Source organism: Prionailurus viverrinus, chromosome D2, assembly GCF_022837055.1.
Source record: "Prionailurus viverrinus isolate Anna chromosome D2, UM_Priviv_1.0, whole genome shotgun sequence".
NCBI lineage: Eukaryota > Metazoa > Chordata > Mammalia > Carnivora > Felidae > Prionailurus > Prionailurus viverrinus.
Window position 1 is genome coordinate 71576439 of NC_062571.1, and position 16392 is coordinate 71592830.

The following is a 16392-nucleotide window of genomic DNA, read 5'->3' on the forward strand; positions in this document are numbered from 1 at the left end:
AGACAGGTATACCATGGGATCAAAGCCACCTGTAAGAAGCTGATCAAGGCTTATGTTTCACTGCGAACACAGCAGGTTTTATAAACATGCCTTGAAGAATGGTTCTTTGTAGGTTTTCCTGGCTTGGCCCAACGAAAGCCACTGCTGATGCAACAAACCCTTCTCCTAATGCATTACATAACTTGTATTAACAAAAACAGCATGGTTTTAATATTTTCACTGTGGTCTAAGTCTGAATGAGGAAATCACTTAATACCCTTGACTTTCTCAAAACACATATCTCTGGACACAGCCGTCCGAACATTCTTTGAGCGTCCAAGAGCAATGCCACCCCACAAGTATACACTTGTCTCTGAACCTAAGATTAGGGTGACCAACCACCCCAGCTTGCCTGAACCTGAGGGGATTCATAAGATGTGAGACTTTCAGTTTTAAAAACCAGGACAGAGCCAAGAAAATTGGAAAAAGCTGGTCACCCTTCGAGATACTATTCTGCTGGAAGCACATCTACATAGATGGCTGAAAATCCTGAAGGGAACAAAGAAAAGGGAATTTTTCCCGCCTTCTACCAGGAAGGGCATACTCTCAATTTAGGACATGACAGGCGTCCTTAAGGCACTACTCACCAGGAAAATCCCAGAGATTCTGATTCATCCAGTGGTTGTGCCCATGCCTCACAAAGGCCAAGGGCCAATGAGGAAGTCAGATGGCTGGGAATGTGTCCTCAGCCTGTCTTGTGTTCTCTCTTGCACAGCAGGGCAGACGGCGAGAACGCTTCGGAAGCAGAATGATGGCGCTACATAGGGAAGGTGGGCGTGGATGCAGCAGAAGGAACTCTAACAGGAGACAACAGCTGGGGTGGAGAGTGTAGGGGGAGAGTAGGGCACCAGGTGGTACAACCATCTGCTCTTCTGCCCTGGAATTTCTTTGTCACCCTGCTAACTCACAAACACTTGCCATTGGATTAGCTCACGTAGTGGTTCCTAGGATGCTGGGCTGTTAATTCATCTGCGTGGTCCTCATTCCACAGTGCCGTCTACCCCACCCCAGGGACATGGAGAGTCATCCCTCCGACACTAACTTACAGAAGTAGAAGCAGTTCACTGTCACCCCAGTGAAAATCAGGTCAGGCAACGTGAGGGAATGCAACTCTTAGCCTTCCCTCTGCCACTGTCTCCATGTTGGCCAGGTCTCATGCTCTCTCTACTCTTAACTACCACAGACGTTTCTGTATATTGCCTCACTGTTTAAGTTTAAATAATTGTGTTTGAAAAGGAAATTTCGTATCACCCACATAAGTTAGAAAACCAGTATCCTTTGAGAAAACCATAATTATCATTAAAAAAATCAAATACAATGAGGGGCGCCTGGGTGGCGCAGTCGGTTAAGCGTCCGACTTCAGCCAGGTCACGATCTCGCGGTCCGTGAGTTCGAGCCCCGCGTCGGGCTCTGGGCTGATGGCTCGGAGCCTGGAGCCTGTTTCCGATTCTGTGTCTCCCTCTCTCTCTGCCCCTCCTCCGTTCATGCTCTGTCTCTCTCTGTCCCAAAATAAAAAAAAAAAAAAAAAAATCAAATACAATGAAAGCAAAGCGGTGTTATTCGATTCCTACTGGATGTGATATCAGATGGAAAGCTCCAACTGTGAGGCCTGCTCTCTCTCTTGATTAGAAAGGGACATTAACAGGAGCTAGAGAAACCCTAAAGATGTACTCAACACCACACTGAGGCTTTCGCCTTAGTTACTGAAAGAGAAGGGGGGCAGAATACAATGTTCCCACTCTGGGATTCACTGGTATTTAACCCTGTGTTCTGCATCACCAAAACCTACCTCATACACAATCATGGGCTAATTGAATTGCACTTTAAACCATTGTCTGTCAAGTCCTCAACACAGCCTGAGATTCCAATTCCTTCTCTCCCTAGTAGGCGGATTTTCCCACCGAACAAGATCGTAATCCCAAACCTTTTCCTCTCTGCTCTGTCCACACCCCAGCTCTCAGTGGCCTCTTACATATTTTAGAAACTAATAGCAATTAGCTAGCAATCTCACTCTCTGTCCTTTCCTTCAACCTCGCTAATGAACACGTACACTCCTATCTCTAATCTTAAGAGGAACCCCCTTTTTTCATCCACCTCCAGCCACTTTCCCATTTTTCTGCTCTTTCTCACATCCAAACTTCTCAAAGGAATTGTCCACACACCCACTGGATCCACCTCCCTTTCACTCCTTAACCTACCATAATCCAATTCGACTCTTTTCTCCCTGTCCTTCTTCTAAAATTTCCCTGGTCAAGGCATCCAGCTTCTCCATCTCTCCCTCCCTCTCAAGGCATTGTTCTTTCCTGGCTCCTGTGACTCCCATGTTCTTGGCTTCCTTCTATTCTATCTCTGCCTCTTCAGAATCTCCTTTGCAAGACCCTTTTCCTCTTTCCCACCTCTCAACATCTGCCAGGGCTTGGCCCTCGAGCCCCTTTCTTAGCTCCCTCCACACTCTATCACAAGAAGATCTTAGTATTCCCACAGCTGTATCATCCATAATCTGTAAATGCCTCTCCAACCTGAGTCACCACTGAGCTCTGCACAGATGCTCATTGAATATCTCCACTTGGATGTCTTACAAGCATTTTAGATTTCATATTCCAAAATGATCTTGTGATTTTTCCTCTTCCCTAGTCTTTCTCATTTCAGTGAAGGGTACCACCATCACCAATGGTCTGAACCAGGATCCTGGGAGTAATGCTTGGTCTGTCCCCCTCTGTCCCTCTCTCCTCTTTCTCAATCCCACTTCTATGGCTATACTTTCAGGATATATCCCCAACCCATCCTCTTCTCTCCATCTGCACTGCCACCTCCCTAATCCAAACCACCACCATTCTCTCTTCTGGATTGTTGAATGGCCGTATCTTTCCCATACTCTGGAGGTATCTTCATTAAACATATCATATCACATTTTTTCGAAGCCAATCTGTGGCTTCCTGCTGAATACAGAATGAAACCCAAACGTACTACCAAACCTCCAGAGCTCTACAAAATCTACCTCTGCCAACTTCTCAAATCCCATCAAATGTCTCTCTCTGTCTCTCTCCTACTACCTTGAAATCGCCACTGGCTTTCAATAAATGAATGGCTTTGAATGAATTAATAAAATGAATGAATGAATGCATGCATGAATGAAATCGCAACACTTACAAGCAAGTAAACCTTGATATAAGGTTTTCAGATAAAAAAAAAGTGTTTTGAAGAATTAAAGGGTTTTACAGGGAAAAATACACATGAGAATAAGAGAGTAGTCTTAGAACCAATGAAAAGTATTTGTTTAAAATTTTCCCAAAGGTACCTGGGTGACACACATACCCAATCCTGAAAATTGCTACTAAACTCCTGGTTTGAAAAAAGTGTTTACATTGCCCTACATAAGGAGAGAATCACAGCTATTTCAAATTAATTAGTCCTCTCTCTCTTTCTCTCTCTCTCTCACACGTACACGCGCGCGCACATATGTAACCTGAAAATACTGTCGATATTCCTAGGAAGGAAAAATAAGAGGGACTTGTGCCCATAAAAATAAAGCTCTTTTTCATAATAATTGGAAGATAATCATGTGCCACATCTTTTGGGTGTAGACATGGTGATTGGGTGGTCTAAGATCTTATTTCAGGCCACCACAAATCACTCTGACTTCTTTTTTTAAGTTTATTTATTTTTGAGAGGGAGAGAGAGCACGAGCAGGGAAGGGGCAAAGGGAGAGGGTGAGAAAGAATCCTAAGCAGGCTCAGCAGTGTCAGCACACGGCCCAACGCAGGCTCCATCCCACGAACCGTGAGATCGTGACCTGAGCTGAAATCAAGAGTCGGACACTTAACTGACTGAGCCACCCAGGTGTCCCCACTCTGACTTTTTATAAGCAACCCAACATCCTAGTGTCTCTACCTAACTGTCTCCCCTCCCCTCAGCGTTGTCAGAACTACAAGCCAGATCATTTCCAAGGTGTCACATTATGTTATTTGGGCAAGAAGTGTCACATACATAAATCCAATCGATATAGAAAACTCTGGTACTGAGCAATGGGAGACTTGCATGTGCTAGGAGTGTCTGAATCCACAGCCTTAACAGGGTAAACTATAGTTACAATGAGGGTTCTAAGAATTATCTGCTTGAGTTACATAGAAATACATGCTGGGTCAAATGTGTAAGAAAACTTAATGCCATAATTACAAGCTACTCTTATTCCAAAGGTTGAACACAGTTACCATATGACCTAGCAATTCCACTCCTATATATACCCAGAAGAACTGAAAACATATCTCCCCACTAAGATTTATATAAAAACGTCCACAGCAGCATTATTCATAACAGCCAAAAAGTGGAAATAACCCACCTGTCCATTAACTGGTGAATGGATAAATAAAATGTGATCTATCCATACAATGGAATATTATTCAATCATACAAAGGAATGAAATACTTCTACGTGCTACCACATGGACGAAACTTGGAAACAATAAATCAAGTACAAGAAGACAGTCAGAAAGGAACACATATTATTGTATTATTTCTACTTGGATGAAATGTCCAGAATAGGTGAATCTATAGAAATAGAGAGTCGACTGGTGGTTGCCTAAGGCTACAAGTGATGTGGGGGGAAGGGAGGGATTAGACGGTGATGGCTAAGGGATATACGGTTTCTTTATTTTGATGTAAATATTTTATAATTGACCATGGTGATGACTGCACAACTCTGTAAATATACTAAAAGCCACCGAATTGTACATTTTAAGTGGATGAACTGCATGATATATGAATTACAACTCAATAAAGTTGCTAAAAGCAATAATAATATGCTGCTTTCCCTAAGTTACTCCCTTTTCCCATTTTCAAAGAAGGATTTAGCACGTTAACTTAAAATCAATAGATCACTACTATTTTGTTAAATGCCATCATAAATATTTAGATTTTTTTAATGACACGAAAACCACTTAACAAAAGTTGACGAAACAGCTCATGGTTATAACCTGGTGGATTATATTCCTAAAACTTTTATACATGTGTTTATTTGTAATTACTTTCTTTGCACAGCCTCTAGAATGGACATTTAATTTTAGCAAGGAGTTCACCACTTCAAGGCTAGATATTTTGTGTGCCTTTGGGGGTTTCCCTGGCTGTTTTCAGAAGACACAGCACCACTTGTTAGAGGAATTTCACAGCCTCTCCCGACTGGGTATCCATTTATTTTAAATGTTTAAATATTTAGATTGAGTCCCCACTTATAAATAAAATGCCACTTTGACTAAAAATTATGTTCTTACAATGGAGGTGTTCGATCACCATAGTAAACAGTCTTGATCTTGTACTTGCTTCTTGTCACCCACTCAGCTATAGCTAAGCTTTCTGGTATGGTCTGAACTTGACCTTGAGACAATGACATCCCGAGCATGTTGTTAGTTTAGTGTCATGCCAGAGCTGTGACCAACAATAGCCATAATTGTGTCCAAACAGTCTCAATAGTCAACAATGTCAAACAAGACTCTCAAGGGTGCATTGTGCTTGTAGAACTGAATTTGATGACATTGGCTGCTCTTTCTAACAAGTGTTCTAGATTAGTCTTTATTTTAAGGTTTTGCTCTTTTAAGTTGCTCTGTAAGACGATTTTACAGTTCAATCTTGTAGAGTCTCTGTTTTCAAAGTAGATAATCATTTTAATGGCCGAGTTGCTTCCATGTTGGCTAAGGAAAGTGATTTTTTCCAAAGTCTTCAAAGAATATGGTGCTTTTGCCTGGACATGGTGGCTTTTTAGAAAGAATGCCCAAGAACATACTACCATTATTATCAAACACGAAACAAAACAAAACAATATTCTTCAGTTACTGCGAACAAGTGTCTTACTTCGTGGTGATAGATTTTAATAACTTTGAGTTAAATTATTGCTGCACAATCCCACATTGATTCGTGTAGTACCAAAGATACAAAAATTATACTATATATTCTAAATATTCCAAAAGAGAAGATGCTTAGGCCAATGACAGGGTTTATATTTATGAAACACAAATGTAACAATTCCCGCAGACTCTGAAGCACTGTTCTCATCAAGAAGATGGTAACGGGCAGTACAAAACACCACTTGTATTGAATTGCTGACCTAATTTTCCTTTTATAATAGTGCCTGTGATGCTAACACCAGGAAGTATGTCACTAGCTTTTATTTTGTTTGTGGTTTAAGGATTCCATACAATAGCAAGCTGGGAACATATTTTATGGGGGAAGAAGAGGAATCTCTTCCTTTCCGCAAAACTCAAACCAAGATGAATTCAAAGTTCCCCCAAATAACTGTCCTGAAGATTATAAACAAGCACTGGAATATTCCAAGCATGAATCACTCATGTTTTTGAGGGAGCAATCAGGAACTCTAAAGCCTTAGAAAATAGGGACTGCTGGGGGCTCATGAGTGGAAGGGTCTGTGTAACTTGGGATCAGTGCAGGGGACAGGTAATGAAACCTCCATTTAGAGAAAAGGTGTCAATACAACGGTGAGTGATTAAAGTCAGACACAAAATCTAGCGAAATGGGCAGAGGCCTGCGTTGCCAACTCCAGCTGTTGACCAACAAAATAAATGATGCACCAAGCTGATGTTTCCAGGAGGAGTGGACTGGAACCTGGCACTCAGCAAATGCTCTTAACATACGTGGCAACCGCAGACCCGGGCCAACGGTCCAGGACTTCTGGGCCTTTGAAACCATCCTGACAGTGCTATGCTCGACTCCTTCTATGCACCAAAAGTAACCCATCCCCACTTTCTTTTTAAGAAAACTAGTAACATTCAATTTTCCTGAATATAAAAACAACTTACATTGTGCCTTACAGGGGGAAAAAAAGAAAAGTATAAAGAAAAAAAAGTCAAATTACCTATAATTGTTCTGTTCTGAAATAATCATATAGCATGAAAAAGAATAATAATAAAATTAACATTTTAGTATTTTTCCTTAAAATCGTTTTCTATACAGATATGCTCTTAAAAAATCAGAACCATGAGAAATATCCAGTTTCATATCCTGCTTTTTCACTTAACATTATATTGTGAGCATTTCCTCATATCCTTTAATATCCTTAGGAACGTGATTTTTTAATGGCTGTATAATATTCTATTGTATGGATATGCCATGACGAACTTAACTGTACCCCTACCTTAGACACTCAGATTGTTTTTAGTTTTCCATTATTATAATAGCTCTGTGATGAACATTCTTCATAACTTATTTTTAACAACCAGGGGGGAAACTTTGTGTTCAGCGTGGGAAAAATTACTACTGTTATAAGTAAAGACCATAGAATTAGGAAGAAGTTTCAGAAGAGCGCGTCCATCGAAGATTTAGACCTGAGTGCTTTCAGCGGGAGCAGCTCCACGGAGGAAGCTCAAAACCATCCTTCATTTGGTCACCATTTTAGGACTTGACTCCACGGGGTCTGGAACAATTCTGGTTATAACACAGGTCAGGCAACAGCGCCCTCTTATCGCGTTGCTACGTCTCACCTACATCCAGCAGCACAGACCTTCGTGACACAGAAGCATCAAGTGGCATTTGCCAGATGCTCAGTGACCATAGTAAAACGATGAAGGGAAGAAAGGAATCTGCTCTCCACTGCCCTTTGTGTATCTGTTTGTTTTCATGGTGGCAGAACATACGTAACATACGGTTTGCCATTTTAACCATTTCTAAGTATATAATCCAGTAGCATTAAATGCATTCACTCTGTTGTGCAACCATCGCCACCAGCCATCTCCAGAACCTTTTCATCTTGCAAATTGAAACTCTATACCCATTAAACAACTCCTCTCTTCAGTCTCCCCCCAGCCCTTGGCAACCACCACCCTCCTTCTGTCTCTGTGAATGTGACTACTCTAGGTACCTCCTGTAAGTGAAATCATACATTTGTTCTTCCGCGTCTGGCATGTTTTCAGCAGGCATGTTTTCAAGGTTCATGCATGGTGTAGCATGTGTTGGAATTTCATTCTTTTTAAAGGCTGAATAATAGTCCGGTGTGTGTGTGTGTGTGTGTGTGTGTGTGTGTGTCACTTTTGTTTATCCACACAAAACATATTGATGAATATTAGGTTATTTTTACCTTTTGACTATTGTGAATAATGTTGCAATAATTCACATACTTCAACATTCTGGCGCAAGTATCTGCTGGAGGTTTCGCTTTCAATTCTTATGGGTATCCACCTAGGAGTGGAATTGCTGTGTCATAAGGTAAGTTTAACTTTTTGAGGAACCACCGCAGCATTGTGCCATTTTAGATCCCCACCAGCAACTTGGGATGGTTCCCATTCTGCTTGTCTTCATCAACACTTGTTATATTCCTTTTTCTTCTTCTTTGGCTTTTGTTTTTTTTTAAATAATAGCCATCTTAATGGGTATGAAGTGGTATCTCATTGTGGTTTTGATTTGTATTCTCCTAATGACCAATGACATTGAGGATTCTTTCATATTCTCATTGGCCATTTGTATATCTTCTCTGAGGAAATGTCTATTAAAGTCCTTTGCTCCAGGTGCCTGGGTGGCTCAGTTGGTTAAGCGTCTGACTCGATTACGGCTCAGGTCATGAACTCACAGTTCCTGAGATAGAGCACAGAGCCTTCTTGGGATTCTCTCTCTCTCTCTCCCTCTCTCTCTCTCTCTCTCTCTCAATAAATAAATAAATATTTAAAAAATAAAAAAAAGTCCTTTGCCCATTTTTGAAATGCATTGCTAAAGATGTTGCTTTTGGGGGCACCTGGGTGGCTCAGTCGGTTAGGCGTCCGACTTTGGCTCAGATCATTATCTCACGGTTTGTGAGTTCGAGCCCCACGTCAGGCTCTGTGCTGACAGCTCAGAGCCTGCAGCCTGCTTTGGATTCTGTGTCTCCTCTCTCTTCCCCTCCCCTGCTCATGCTTGCTCTCTCTCTCTCTCTCTCTCTCAAAAATAAATAAACATTAAAAAAAATTTTAAAGACGTCTGCTTTTGATGGGACAGACAGACACTCAGCATCAGAGTGCTCTTTACCCAGAGTATTTGGTGGCAGGAACAGATATTGATGATTCTCAAAAAGCAGGGAAGTTATTATAGAAGGAGGTTATTATAAGGCAAAGGGGGCCCCTCCTGGGATCCTAGTACAGGAAGTTCAGTGGGCCCCCAGGGAACTGGAGAGGCGTCAGGCTGCTACCCTGTCCGTGTCCCTCTCTCTGGGGCAGGGTAGTCCTGTCTCTGCCTCTGCTTGCACGTCTGCCTTCCCTGTGTGAGGCACGTAACCCCCAAGCTAAGCAGCTCGCTTCCCAGGACACATGCCCAACCGTCATCTTCACATGACCTTAGGGCTCCAGGGGCCCCCAGTAAACTCCAGCTTCTCTGTCCCCATCCAGCATTTGTTCTCTGAGGTCAGGAGCCCCTGTGACCCAATCAGCTGTGGCCATAGGGCCGATGACATGCGACAAACATTGCCAGATCAGCCCCTGCCTTGGGTGAGGCCTGTGGATGGAGAGTAACTTCAAAGAAGGGCATATCGAAAGGCAGCCATGATGGTTATGCTTAGCACCCAGAGGAAAGTTTCAAAGCTTTTCAACAATCTAGTATTACATTATTATGTCCATCTCTCAAACACTCAAGAGTATTCTACACTTGATATTATTTACCTTTAGCTTGACGTCTTTGTCTTTCAGGGTAGTGCAGCTGTAATGTTCAAAAGGCACCATTCAAGGTTGATATGATGGTGGTGCGTCCAATGCTGAGAATAGTTCATAAGCTTGTGATTGCACTTCAGTTTCAAAGTTTGAACACTGACCTAAGCAAGGCAAACTTGCTTGGTCCAGAATATTTCTATATGGATGTGCTGTTTACTAGTCTCCCTAGCGTTAAATGTAAGCTATAGCCTCTCCCCCGTCTTTTCATTTGGTTCAATAATAAATAAACGTTAAAAAAAAAATTAAAAAAAAAAAGATGAGAAATTAAGGCTCAGAGAACTGGGTAAGCATTCAGATGAACCGGCCAAGAGGGGGGTGGGGCCTGGACCCCGAACCCAGACTACAGAAACTGTACTTAACCCCTGCCCTGCTCAGCTCAATTTTTGACGCCTCTATAATGAGCATCATGACCATTTTTCTCTTGCACCAAATGAAATGATATGGAGATGTTATAATTTGCTATTATTATTATTATTATTATTATTTACTATTATTATAGATTTGTTCCACCGCTTAACTTAACTGCTAAAAGTTTATTTAAAAAATTTTTTTCAACATTTATTTATTTTTGGGACAGAGAGAGACAGAGCATGAACGGGGGAGGGGCAGAGAGAGAGGAAGACACAGAATTGGAAACAGGCTCCAGGCTCTGAGCCATCAGCCCAGAGCCTGACGCGGGGCTCGAACTCCCGGACCGTGAGATCGTGACCTGGCTGAAGTCGGACGCTTAACCGACTGAGCCACCCAGGCGTCCCTAAAAGTTTATTTAGAGGAGCACCTGGGTGGCTCAGTCGGTTAAGCATCTGACTCTTGATTTTGGCTTGGGTCATGATCTCATGGTTTGTGAGTTCGAGCCCCGCATCAGTGCAGAGCCTGCGTGGGATTCCCTCTCTCTCCCCTCTCTCTGTCCCTACCCTGCTTGCTCTCTTCCTCAAAATAAATAAACTTAAAAATGTTTTAAATAAAAGTTTATTTAGAATATGACATGTACATGTACACGGGGGAAATAGCCATACTTCTTTTTGTCTTAATATGAAGTTACTTAGAAAAATAGCCAAATGGGACTATGTCAAACTCGATAAGCTTTGTGTGTTAAAAGATACAGACGAGAAAGTGAAAAAGCAGACCGCACAATGGGAGAAAAGACTTGCAAATCATGTACCTCATAAGGGGATAGCATCCAGAATATCTAAAGAATTCCTATATCTCAGCAATGAAATAACCAAATAACCTGATGTAAAAATGAGCAAAGGACTTGAATAAGCTTGTGTCCAAAGATGATCTACAAATGGTCAACAAGCATACGAATATGAAAAGATGCCCAACACCACGAAATCATCAGAAGAATGTAAATCAAGACCACGAGTTATCACCTCACACCCATGAGGATGGCTACTCTGAAAAAAAAAGAAAAAAACAGAAAATGACAGGCGTCTGTGATGTTGTGGAGAAGTTGGAACACTTGTGCCCTATTGATGGGGTTGTAAAATCAGAGTAGCCACTATGGAAAACTGCAGAGGTTCCTTAAAAAAAAAATCAAGGGGCGCCTGGGTGGCGCAGTCGGTTAAGCGTCCGACTTTAGCCAGGTCACGATCTCGCAGTCCGTGAGTTCGAGCCCCGCGTCAGGCTCTGGGCTGATGGCTCAGAGCCTGGAGCCTGTTTCCGATTCTGTGTCTCCCTCTTTCTCTGCCCCTCCCCTGTTCATGCTCTGTCTCTCTCTGTCCCAAAAATAAATAAACGTTGAAAAAAAAATTTTTTTTTTTAAATGAAAAATAGAGCTACCCTACGATCCAGCAACCTTACTTCCGGGTATAGGCCCAAAAGAATTGAAAGCAGGGTCTCAAAGGGAGATCTGCACACCCATCTTCACAGCATTATCCACAACAGCCAAGAAGTAGAAGCAACACAAAGATATACTGACAGGAAGGGATCCGCAAAATAGGGTATATACACACACGATGGAATATTACTTGGCCTGGAAAAAGGAAGGAAAATCTGACACCTGCTACCACATGGGTGAACCCTGCCTAGTGAAAGAAGCCGGACACAAAAGGACAAATGCTGTATGATTCCACTGGTACAAGGTACCCAGAGTCGTCAAATTCACAGGGACAGAAAGCAGGATGGCGGGTGTTTGGAGCCAGAGGGAGAGCGGAACGGGGAGTCAGCGTTTAACAGGCACAGAGTTTCAGTTTTACAAGACGAAAAAGTTCTGGAGCTGGATGGTGGTGACAGTCACACAACAATGGGAATGTACTTCATGCCATTGACCTGTACACTGAAATAAGGCTAAAATGTCAAATTGTATAATGTCAAATGTGACATATATTTTACCATAATTTTTTAAAATTAAAAAAAAAAGTTCTTGGGGCGCCTGGGTGGCGCAGTCGGTTAAGCGTCCGACTTCAGCCAGGGCACGATCTTGCGGTCCGGGAGTTCGAGCCCCGCGTCAGGCTCTGGGCTCAGAGCCTGGAGCCTGTTTCCAATTCTGTGTCTCCCTCTCTCTCTGCCCCTTCCCCGTTCATGCTCTGTCTCTCTCTGTCCCAAAAATAAATAAACGTTGAAAAAAAAAATTAAAAAAAAAAAAAAGTTCTCTACATTTTTTTTCTTTTGAAGGAACTGGCCTGTTCAGAAAGCTTAACCACCACCGGAAATGTGTCCAAGAGAAGAGTAAAGCTTCCAAAGCTTCTAGAGCTCTATGGCTTTCTCAGAAGTCACACACAGAAGCCCAGACTCACGGCAGGTCTTCGCTGGCACTGAATTCCAAGTTGTGTTGGGTCTTTCATCGGAGAGAAGGAATAAGCAACTGCAAGAAAAGGGAAGACGACCAAAGGCCTGCTCCCCTGACCAGCTGGTGGCTCCAAAGAGTCTTGACATTCAAGGACTGCAAAGATCAGCTCCCTTAATGCCCACAACAGCCCCGATACCTGTGGGCAGACCGAGGCACGGGTGCTTTGAAGCCAACTTGCCCAAAGTCACACATAAACGAGGAAGCAGAGCCAGGATCCAAACCCTCACAGTCTGACCCTAGAGGCCACATTCTTAACCACTGTGTTATTCTGCCTCAGAGGAGGTAAGGGACCAACCAAGCCGAAGGCACGAAAGCAAACAAGGCGAAGAAAATGAGGACATGCCCACCTGTGCCAGGTGTGAATCTTAGCTCATCCAGCCATGGTGCCCATCTAGGAGGCAGTGGTGATCTCTGAACCCATTTTAGACACAACAAAGCTGAGGTCCCAAGACCATTAAGTCAGCTCCCCTTAGGTCTCACAGCCAGTGGGCCCCATTTCTACTCGCCAATCCTGCCTTTTCCCGGTTGCTCGTCTTAGTTTGAAAATTATTGGAAGATAAAGGGATCGCTGCATTATGCTGTTTCTCAGAGGCACCACTGGCCCAGACTGCTAGAGCTGTTGCCTTAACTTGTAACTTTAAAATCCCGACCGGGGCGCCTGGGTGGCTCAGTCGGTTAAGCGGCCGACTTCGGCTCAGGTCACGATCTCGCGGTCTGTGAGTTCGAGCCCCGCGTCGGGCTCTGTGCTGCCAGCTCAGAGCCTGGAGCCTGTTTCAGATTCTGTGTCTCCCTCTCTCTGACCCTCCCCGGTTCATGCACTGTCTCTCTCTGTCTCAAAAATAAATAAACGTTAAAAAAAAAACTTTTAAATCCCGACCTTTCCCAGTTGCAGAGGGCTAGGAGGTGCTGTGACCACTTCACCTCTTTCCCAAAGACCAAGAGGCCGGTGAGCAACCGTGGCTGGAAGGGCTGTGCAGCCAAACACGGGGAGGGACAGAAATGACCGAGGTCACAGGCATGGGCGGTGCCAGCCTGAGCCCTGTGTTTTTGAAACACAAGATTCCGTCTCGGGTGGAGGAAATGACGAAGCTGGAGGAAAATGTTGAAAATGGGAATCCACCAACGTGGAAGGCTTTACTCAAGGTTTTTTAGGCTAAACGCTGTAGGAAACAGTGGCAGATGGGGGCACCATATTGCAGGGCGCGATGCGGAACTTGGTCCAATGCAAGGAAAACTCACAGGCTCCCAAATCACGTAAAACACAACTGGGGAAAATGTGAAATAATTTGTTGTGGTGGAGAGCAGTTAAACTTGTCACACACTAATGAGTTCAGGATACCCAAGGAACAGACCTCTAGCCAAATCCGGCAGCAGCCAGAGGCGAGAAGCAACAGGGGTTCTCCCAGGAGCAGAATTCAGGACTAACAAGGGCTCAGGGACTTTGCCAAAAGGGGGTATCTTAGAGGAGCCGGGAAGAGGGTCGCTCCGGTCAGCCACAACGGCGGGAGGAGCAAGCGGGATGATCTGATGCCTGGACAGAATCAGCCATCAAGTCTGGTCGGGCTCCTGCATTCATGGCATTCCTCTCTGCCTGCCCACCCCCCCAACCCCTCCACCTTCCTGAGCCAGACGCCCCCCGCCCCCCCCCATCACCTCCCGCCTGCTCCCAGATGTAGCTTCCACCTGCCACATGACCTCCCTGCTCAGAAACCTCCAGGAGCTCTCCCCTTCCTACAGATAAACCTCCACCCCCACAGCTTCTCCCCCACGGATCCCCCAGACCGACTTGCCATAGCTCCCAGCTCATCTTGTGTCCAGGTCGCACTGTACGTGCCGTGAACCTCCCAGGACAGGGAGGATGCCTGAACATAATAGATTCCCGGTGAATGTTTGCTGCATCGGTACCATGCTTTTAGAGTCAGCAGGGTCGGGGTGGAATTCCAACTCCACCACTTAACGGCTTTGTGATCTCGGGTAGGCTCACCTCCCTGAGCCCCAATTTCAATTTTGGAACATGGGGGCAAGGAGGTCTTCTTCGTGGGCTCATTCCAAGAATTAAATGAGACAAAGTAGGTCAAATGCTTAGTCAGTAATAACTTCTCAATAAATGCTTTAAAAAAAAAAAAACAATTCCTGCCCTGCTTATCTGAAAGCCACCTGTGTCACAGCGCCCGTCACCCTCGAGACTTAAGGACGGAGACCCTAATAGAGACCAAATAAAGGATTCGTGTGGCACTGACTGAAAGGAGATGGTTTGTTCCAGTGCCCAGCTGTAGTTATTTCATAAGAAAGGCAGCGGAAAGAAAACAGGCTAGAGAAGGAATTTTTTAAAGGATTGGACGAAGAGGAAAGAAAAACAAGCCAAAGATAATTATTGATTCAGAAAGAGATGGAAACACAGCCTAAGTGTTTGGTCTTCCAGGGAGATCATAAAATCTGCTCAGTTCCCGTGCGTTTCAGCTCCTCTAAGAGAAGTGTTATCAAATCCAAGGGCAGTAAATTTCAAATAACTGAGGGTACATTTGCTTGAGGTTGGGCTTGTTCTATTCGCTGGGAAGGAAGGAAAATTCCTCTCGTTGTCACCTCTTCAGCCACCCACCTCTGCCAAGTCAGAGGGGCCTGGCTTCTTCATCACATAGGACTTACCGGGATGGTAAGCCCAAGCCCTGGAAGAAACTAGACGAACAAGGGTCCGAGTGGCATCTGCGTTCCTAAGAAGGTCCTCCCACCCACGCTCTAACACCGTCCACCGCCAGGTCACGCCCCCCCCCCCCCATACCATTCTCCCAAGCCCTAGTCCTCCAGGGTGGTAAGTAAGCATCATCCTCTCCCTCTTTATCCTTCAGTGTTAACAGTTTGTGAAACTCTTTTTAAAATTGCAAGATGCAACCCACAAGTGTTGGCAAAACTCATTCAGTGGGTTGCAGTCGACTCTTCTTTAATGAGATAGAAAATAACACAGCACACTACACGTGGTAATGTTAAGTACCATTTTACGAAACTTTCGTTTTGGTTATTTATAGAGAGTAGGATGAATTTCTCACTGCGGGTCTCAGTCAAAAATATTCAAAAAGCTGACTTGGAGGCCCGTGCAAGACTGGTTAAAACCTTCATGTTTGATTCCTTTTCATATCTACTACTGCACCTACCATAACACAAGGGAAGGTCCATGAAATACTTGTGCATGCATGGATGATGAAGTCGGGGACGGGGGCGGGGGGGGCGGTAGCTAGAGACAGGAAGTGCTTGCAGAGTAAGAAAGCAGATGCAGTAAGCGGCCAAAAAAAAAAAAAAAAAAAAAAAAAAGAGAGTGTCTTTGGGCGAATTTCTCTTGCTTTTGGAGAAAGTTGACTCATCCCAAACCTCTAGGACCTGGCCCATGGGGTTCAACTGAGGTTTTAACTGGGCGGAATATCTGCCTAATAACTTCCCGCTTTCCAACGTGTTTTATATCGTGTGCACCCAACAGAAGTCTATTTCAGAACTGGTACAGCAACATGATGACCCAAAATCGGGAGTGGATCCAATTGCCAGTTCACCACGAGTGTCACGTGTTACTTAAAATTTCCAGTGACAGAGTTATTATAGCAAAAACTGGAAAACCTCTAAATGTTCATCAGCTGATGACAAGATTCACAAAGTGGTCTAGCCATACGATGGGACACTCCTCAGAAATAAAAAGGAGTGAATTACCCATACGTGAAACAACATGAATGAACCTTAAAACCGTGGTGCAGAGTGAAAGAAGCCAGACGCAGAAGACAACATGCTGTATGATTCCACTTATGTGAAATTTCTAGACCAAAGAGCAGATGAGAGGTTGTCTGGGCCTGTGGGTGGGAGAAGAGATTGACCGCAGAGGGGTCTGCGGTGGCTTCGGGGATACTGG

At 44.0% G+C, this 16392-nt stretch overlaps 1 protein-coding gene across 11 annotated transcripts in view; it reads right to left on the reverse strand.

The window, feature by feature from the left end:
- The window catches only part of LOC125147929 (vegetative cell wall protein gp1-like), a 102739-nt gene that overhangs the window by 59790 nt on the left and 26557 nt on the right, over window positions 1–16392 (reverse strand). Inside the window, exon 4 of one of the 11 annotated variants that reach the window (XM_047825433.1) lies at window positions 1482–1538. The exons of the other annotated variants lie outside the window; for them this stretch is intronic. The gene's annotated coding sequence lies outside the window, so the exon portion shown is untranslated. Of the gene's footprint in view, window positions 1–1481; window positions 1539–16392 lie in introns of those variants that run through there. 11 annotated transcript variants of the gene reach the window in all.